Source organism: Lissotriton helveticus, chromosome 6 (genome assembly GCF_964261635.1).
Source record: "Lissotriton helveticus chromosome 6, aLisHel1.1, whole genome shotgun sequence".
Classification (NCBI taxonomy): Eukaryota; Metazoa; Chordata; class Amphibia; order Caudata; family Salamandridae; genus Lissotriton; species Lissotriton helveticus.
In genome coordinates this window covers 59458724-59466223 of record NC_136067.1, presented here as the reverse complement: position 1 = coordinate 59466223, position 7500 = coordinate 59458724, and positions in this window count along the sequence as shown.

Here is a 7500-nt window from a genome sequence, read left to right as displayed (position 1 = left end):
GATGGCCGAGGCGATCCGGGAGACCAGATGGCCGAGGGGATCCTGGAGACCAGATGGCCGAGGGGATCCGGGAGACCAGATGGCCGAGGGGATCCGGGCGACCAGATGGCCGGGCACGAAAGGGACGCCATCCGGTCGCCCCGTGCCCCCACGAAGGAGGGAGCGGGCGCCCGGGGCATGGTGGGCCGGAGGCCCGGGGCCCCAGCCGGGCCACAGCCATGGAGGCTGCCAGGGGCCGGCGGGCCCTCCGACCCGGGGCCCGCTTACACCTTGACAAGCAGGGGAGGCCTGCAAGGGACCGACGGACCCCTGTCCTGGGCCCTGGGTGGAGCGGCAGCCCGGGGGACCGGGCCCAGGGCCGGAGCGCCCGACCCGGGGCCCCGACCGGGCCCCTGGACCCAGCCGGGGCTCCCAGGCCCGGAGGCACAGGGGAAGCCTCCCCGGGCCCGCCGGACCCCGTCCCGGGCACCCTGCCCCGCGGCAGGACCCAGGACGGAGCCCGGGGTGGGGAGGCCACCCTCCCCGGGGCCCTCAGGGGCCCCGGATGGAGCTCCTGAACACAGACAAGCAAGGGGAGGCTCCCCGGGCACATCGGAACCCCTTTCCGGGCCCTTGGCAGTGCGGCAGGCTGGGAGACAGGGCCCAGGGCCTGAGCACCCGACCCGGGGCCCGCCCGGGCCCCTGGACCCAGCCGTGGCTCCCAAGCCCGGAGGCGCATGGGACGCCTCCCCGGTCCCTCCGGACCCCGTCCCGGGCACCCTGCCACGCAGCAGGACCAAGGACAGAGCCCGGGGTGGGGAGGCCGCCCTCCCCGGGCGCTCAGGGGCCCTAGCCACTGCTCCTGAACCCAGCCAAGCAAGGGGAGGCTCCCCGGGCACATCGGAACCCCTTCCCGGGCCATTGGGAGTGCGGCAGGCTGGGAGACAGGGCCCTGGCCCGGAGCACCCGACCCGGGGCCCGGCCGGGCCCCTGGACCCAGCCGGGGCTCCCAAGCCCGGAGGTGCATGGGACGCCTCCCCGGTCCCTCCGGACCCCGTCCCGGGCACCCTGCCATGCAGCAGGACCAAGGACAGAGCCCGGGGTGGGGAGGCCGCCCTCCCCGGGCCCTCAGGGGCCCTAGCCACTGCTCCTGAACCCAGCCAAGCAAGGGGAGGCTCCCCGGGAACAACGGAACCCATTCCTAGGCCCTTGGCAGTGCGGTAGGCTGGGAGACAGGGACCAGGGCCGGAGCACCCGACCCGGGGCCCGCCCGGGCCCCTGGACCGAGCCGGGGCTCCCAAGCCCGGAGGTGCATGGGACGCCTCCCCGGTCCCTCCGGACCCCGTCCCGGGCACCCTGCCACGCAGCAGGACCAAGGACAGAGCCCGGGGTGGGGAGGCCGCCCTCCCCGGGCCCTCAGGGGCCCTAGCCACTGCTCCTGAACCCAGCCAAGCAAGGGGAGGCTCCCCGGGAACAACGGAACCCATTCCTAGGCCCTTGGCAGTGCGGTAGGCTGGGAGACAGGGACCAGGGCCGGAGCACCCGACCCGGGGCCCGCCCGGGCCCCTGGACCCAGCCGGGGCTCCCAAGCCCGGAGGCGCATGGGACGCCTCCCCGGACCCATGGAGCCCGTCCTGGGCATTGAGCCATGCCGTTGGCCTGGAGATGGGTGCCCCGGACGCCCGGGGGAGGTCTGTCTGGGACACATGGAGCCCGTCCTGGGCATTGAACCATGCCGTTGGCCTGGAGAAGGGAGCCCCGGACGCCCGGGGGGGGACTGCCCGGTACCCGTGGAGCCCTTCCCGGGTACTTTGCAACGCCGTTGGCCTCCTGGAGATGGGTGCCCCGAACGCCCGGGGGGGTGGGCTGCCCGGGACCCGTGGAGCCCGTCCTGGGCACTCTGACCTGCTGTTGGCCCGGGGGAGGGACCCCAGACGACCGGGACCCGTGGAGCCCGTCCTTGGCACTCTGACAAGCCGTTGGCCCGGGGAAGGGAGCCCCAGACGACCGGGACCTGTGGAGCCCGTCCTGGGCACTCCTGTATGCCGTTGGCCCGGGGAAGGGAGCCCCGGACGTCCGGGACCCGTGGAGCCCGTCCTGGGCACTCTGAAATGCTTTGGCCCGGGGAAGGGAGCCCCGGACACCCGGGGGGGAGGACTGCCCGGGACCCGTGGAACTCGTCCTGGGCACTCTGACATGCCGCTGGCCCGGGGAAGGGTGCCCCGGACGCCCGGGGCCCGTGGAGCCCGTCCTGGGCACTCTGACAAGCCGTTGGCCCGGGGAAGGGAGACCTGGACACCCGGAACCCGTGGAGCCCGTCCTGGGCACTCTGAAATGCTTTGGCCCGGGGAAGGGAGCCCCGGACGCCCGGGGGAGGACTGCCCGGGACCCGTGGAACTGGTCCTGGGCACTCTGACATGCCGCTGGCCCGGGGAAGGGTGCCCCGGATGACCGGGGCCCGTGGAGCCCATCCTGGGCACTCTGCCATGCCGTCAGCCTGGATGGAGCCCCAGACGCCCGGGGGGGCGAAGGCCCGGGACGCATGGAGCCTGTCCCGGGCACTCTGCCATGCCGTCGGCCTGGATGGAGCACCGGACGCCCGGGGGACGACTGCCCAAGAGCCATGGAGCCCGTCCTGGGCAATTTGACATGCAGTTGGCCTGGAGGAAGGAAGCTCCGGGTGGCCTAGGGAGGTGTTGCCCAGGCATATCCCATCTGGTCCCCATGGCAGAGAACCACCAACCCTGGAGGGGTGTCCGGGCATACCCTGCCCCATAGTAATCCGGAGGCAAATTACCCCCCTTTCTTGCAATCTGTGCATGCGAGGTGACAGAGGGGACCCAAGGCGTGAAAGAACCCGACCTCATGGAGCCCTCGCTGGGATCCGGGAGGCGAATGGCACCTCATTAAGACTTCCAGGGAAGTTCGGCCATCTGGTCCCCCCCATAGGAAAGCGTTGCGGGCGACCAGATGCCCGAGGGGATCCGGGCGACCAGATGGCCGAGGGAATCCGGGCGACCAGATGGCTGGGCATGGAGGTGAAGCCGCCTGGACTCTTCCCCACCCCGTCCCCGTCCCGGGACGAATGCCCGGGACGCATGGAGCCCGTCCTGGCCACTTGACGTCCCGTCCTGGGCATTGAACCATGCCGTCGGCCTGGAGAAGGGAGCCCCCGGACGCCCGGGGGAGGACTGCCCGGTACCCGTGGAGCCCTTCCCGGGTACTTTGCAACGCCGTTGGCCTCCTGGAGATGGGTGCCCCGGATGCCCGGGGGTGGGCTGCCCGGGACCCATGGAGCCCGTCCTGGGCACTTTTACATGCCGTCGGCCTTGAGGTGGGTGCCCTGGACGCCCGGGGGAGGCCTGCTCGGGACCCGTGGAGCCCCTCCCGGGTACTTTGCCAATGCCGTTGGCCTCATGGAGATGGGTGCCCCGGACGCCCGGGGGGAGGACTGCCCGGTACCCGTGGAGTCCTTTCCGGGTACTTTGCAACGCCGTTGGCCTCCTGGAGATATGTGCCCCGAACGCCCGGGGGGAGGGCTGTCCGGGGCCCATGGGGCCCGTCCTGGGCACTGTGACATGCCGTCGGCCTGGAGGTGGGAGCCCCGGACGCCCGGGGGAAGGCTGCCCGGGACCCGTGGAGCCCTTCCCGGGTACTTTGCCATCCCGTTGGCCTCCTGGAGATGGGTGCCCCGGACGCCCGGGGGAGGTCTGTCCGGGGCCCATGGAGCCCGTCCTGGGCAGTGTGACATGCCGTCGGCCTAAAGGTGGGAGCCCCGGACGCCCGGGGGAAGGCTGCCCGGGACCCGTGGAGCCCTTCCCGGGTACTTTGCCATCCCGTTGGCCTCATGGAGATGGGTGCCCCGGACGCCCAGGGGAGGTCTGTCCGGGACACGTGGAGCCCGTCCTGGGCATTGAGCCATGCCGTTGGCCCGGAGAATGGAGCCCCCAGACGCCCGGGGGAGGTGTTGCCCAGGCATATCTCATCTGGTCCCCCGGGCAGAGAACCACCAGCCCTGGAGAGGTGTCCGGGCGTACCCTGCCCCTAGTAATCCGGAGGGAAATTACCCCCCTTTCTTGCAATCCGTGCACGCGAGGTGACAGAGGGGACCCAAGGCGTAAAAGAACCCGACCTCATGGAGCCCTAGCTGGGATCCAGGAGCCGAATGGCACCTCATCGGGACTTCCAGGGAAGCCCGGCCATCTGGTCGCCCCATTGGAAAGCATCGCGGGCGACCAGAGGGCCGGGATCGAAAGGACTCCCAGCTCCCCATCCATCCCAAGCCTTCGCGGTAGGGTTCCTGACTGCCTGCCCACGCAAGGCAGGGCTCTTGGACCCCGGCTGGGCCTCAGGCGCAGGTTGGACCACCGGAGCTCTAGGGCCCGGACGACCTGGGGGAGGAATGCCCGGGACCCGTGGAGCCCGTCCTGGGTACTTTGACATGCCGTCGGCCTGGATCCGGGCGGCAAATGGCACCTCATCGGGACTTCCAGGGAAGTTCGGCCATCTGGTCGCCCCATAGGAAAGCGTTGCGGGCGACCAGATGCCCGAGGGGATCCGGGCGACCAGATGGCCGAGGGAATCTGGGCGATCAGATGGCTGGACACGGAAGTGAAGCCGCCTGGACTCTCCCGACCCTGTCCCCGTCCCCGTGCCCGTGCCCGGGATGCATGGAGCCCGTCCTGGGCACTTTTCCATGCCTTCGGCCTGGAGCCCCCAGACACCCAGGGGAGGACCACCGTGAAAGCCATGGAGCCCGACCCGGGCACTCTGCCATGCCGTCGGCCTGGATGGAGCCCCGGACGCCCGGGGGACAAATGCCCGGGACGCATGGAGCCCGTCCTGGGCACTTTTCCATGCCTTCGGCATGGAGCGCCCCGACACCCTGGGGAGGACCACCCTGGAAACCATGGAGCCCGACCCGGGCACTCTGCCATGCCGTCGGCCTGGATGGAGCCCCGGACGCCCGGGGGACAAATGCCCGGGACGCATGGAGCCCGTCCTGGGTACTTTTCCATGCCGTCGGCCAGGAGCCCCCTGACACCCAGGGGAGGACCACCGTGAAAACCATGGAGCCCGACCCGGGCACTCTGCCATACCGTCAGCCTGGATGTAGCCCCGGACGCCCGGGGGACGAATGCCCGGGACGCATGGAGCCCGTCCCGGGCACTCTGCCATGCCGTCCCGACAAATTCGTACGGACTCCTAACCTTACGACACGGATCGGAATCGAGCCCTCTCTGACCCAGCAGTTTCAGGCGGCCGGGGGACGAATGCCCGGGATGCATGGAGCCCGACCCGGGCACACTGCCTTGCCGCCGGCCTGGATGGAGCCCCGGACGCCCGGGGGACGAATGCCCGGGACGCATGGAGCCCGTCCCGGGCACTCTGCCATGCCGTCGGCCTGGATGGAGCCCCGGACGCCCGGGGGACGACTGCCCAAGAGCCATGGAGCCCATCCCGGGCACTCTGCCATGCCGTCCCGACAAATTCGTACGGACTCCTAACCTTCCGACACGGATCGGAATCGAGCCCTTTCTGACCCAGCAGATTTCAGGTTGATTTGCTATATACTTTACGTACGATTTTATGGGGGCCGATTCCGATCCGGTACGTAAAAGCAAATACGACCGACATGTCGGACAACCACGTACACCCAGGGGATAGGACTGCCCGGGTCACATGGACCCCGTCCTGGGCACTCTGATCTGCCGCCGGCGCCGGGGATCGAACCGTGATCACCAGATGGGGATATCCCAAAAATCTGGCATGGATACGGCCCGCCAGGACAGGTTTGGGCACCCCTGTTGTACGGACTCCCAAGCCCTACGGTCCTTCTGACACGGATCGGAATCGAACCCAGCAGATTTCGCGTTGACTGCCTCTATATCAGGGGTGCCCAAACCAGTCCTGGCGGGCCGTATCCATGCCAGATTTTTGGGATATCCCCATCTGGGGATCACGGTTCGATCCCCGGCACCGGCGGCAGATTAGCCCAGCACCAGGTGACTCTGGGAAATAGCTGGCGCCGCGGCTAGGGCGGCTGACTCCGGAATCTGGAGATTTTTTTATTTAAGGTTTTTGTAGAGCGCGTAGTAACCCTCGAGCATCCCAGAGATCAGGGTTCGATCCCCGGCACCGGCCGCAGATTAGCCCAGCACCACGTGACTCTGGGAAATAGCTGGCGCCGCGGCTAGGGAGGCTGACTCCGGAATCTGGAGATCACGGTTCGATCCCCGGCACCGGCCGCAGATTAGCCCAGCACCAGGTGACTCTGGGAAATAGCTGGCGCCGCGGCTAGGGCGGCTGACTCCGGAATCTGGAGATTTTTTTATTTAAGGTTTTTGTAGAGCGCGTAGTAACCCTCGAGCATCCCAGAGATCAGGGTTCGATCCCCGGCACCGGCCGCAGATTAGCCCAGCACCACGTGACTCTGGGAAATAGCTGGCGCCGCGGCTAGGGCGGCTGACTCCGGAATCTGGGGATCACGGTTCGATCCCCGGCACCGGCGGCAGATTAGCCCAGCACCATGTGACTCTGGGCAATAGCTTGCTTAATCTTCCCAACAGGCGCCTAGAGACCCTTACGGGTGATTGTGCGCCTTACAAATGTGGATTATTATTATTATTATTATTATTTGGGCCGATTCCGATCCGGTTCGTAAAAGCACATCTGCCCGAATCTGTCGGACAACCACGTACGCCCGGGAGAGGACTGCCCGGGACCCGTGGAGCCCGTCCTGGTCACTCTGACCTGCCGTCTGCCCGGGGAAGGGAGCCCCGGACGCCCGGGGGGAGGACTGTCCGGGACCCGTGGAGCCCGTCCTGGGCACTCTGACCTGCCGTCTGCCCGGGGAAGGGAGCCCCGGACGCCCGGGGGGAGGACTGTCCGGGACCCATGGAGCCCGTCCTGGGCACTCTGACCTGCCGACGGCCCGGGGAAGGGAGCCCCGGACGCCCGGGGGAGGACTGCCCGGGACCCGTGGAACTCGTCCTGGGCACTCTGACATGCCGCTGACCCGGGGAAGGGAACCCCGGACGCCCGGGAGCCGTGGAGCCCGTCCTGGGCACTCTGACAAGCCGTCGGACCGGGGAAGGGAGCCCCGGACGCCCGGGACCCGTGGAGCCTGTCCTGGGAACTCCGGCATGTCGTTGGCCCAGGGAAGGGAGTCCCAGATACCCGGGACCCGTGGAGCCCGTCATGGGCACTCTGACAAGCCGGTGTCCCGGGGAAGGGAGCCCCGGACGCCCGGGACTCGTGGAGCCCGTCCTGGGCACTCTGGCATGCCGTTGGCCTGGGGAAAGGAGCCCCGGACGCCCGGTGGGGGAGGACTGCCAGGGACCCGTGGAGCCCGTCCTGGGCACTTTGACCTGCCGTTGGCCTGGAGATGGAAGCCCCGGATGCCTGGGGGAGGACTGCCCGGGACCCATGGAGCCCGTCCCGGGTACTTTGCCATGCTGTTGGCCTCCTGGAGATGGGTGCCCCGGACGCCCGGGGGAGGACTGCCCGGGACGTATGGAG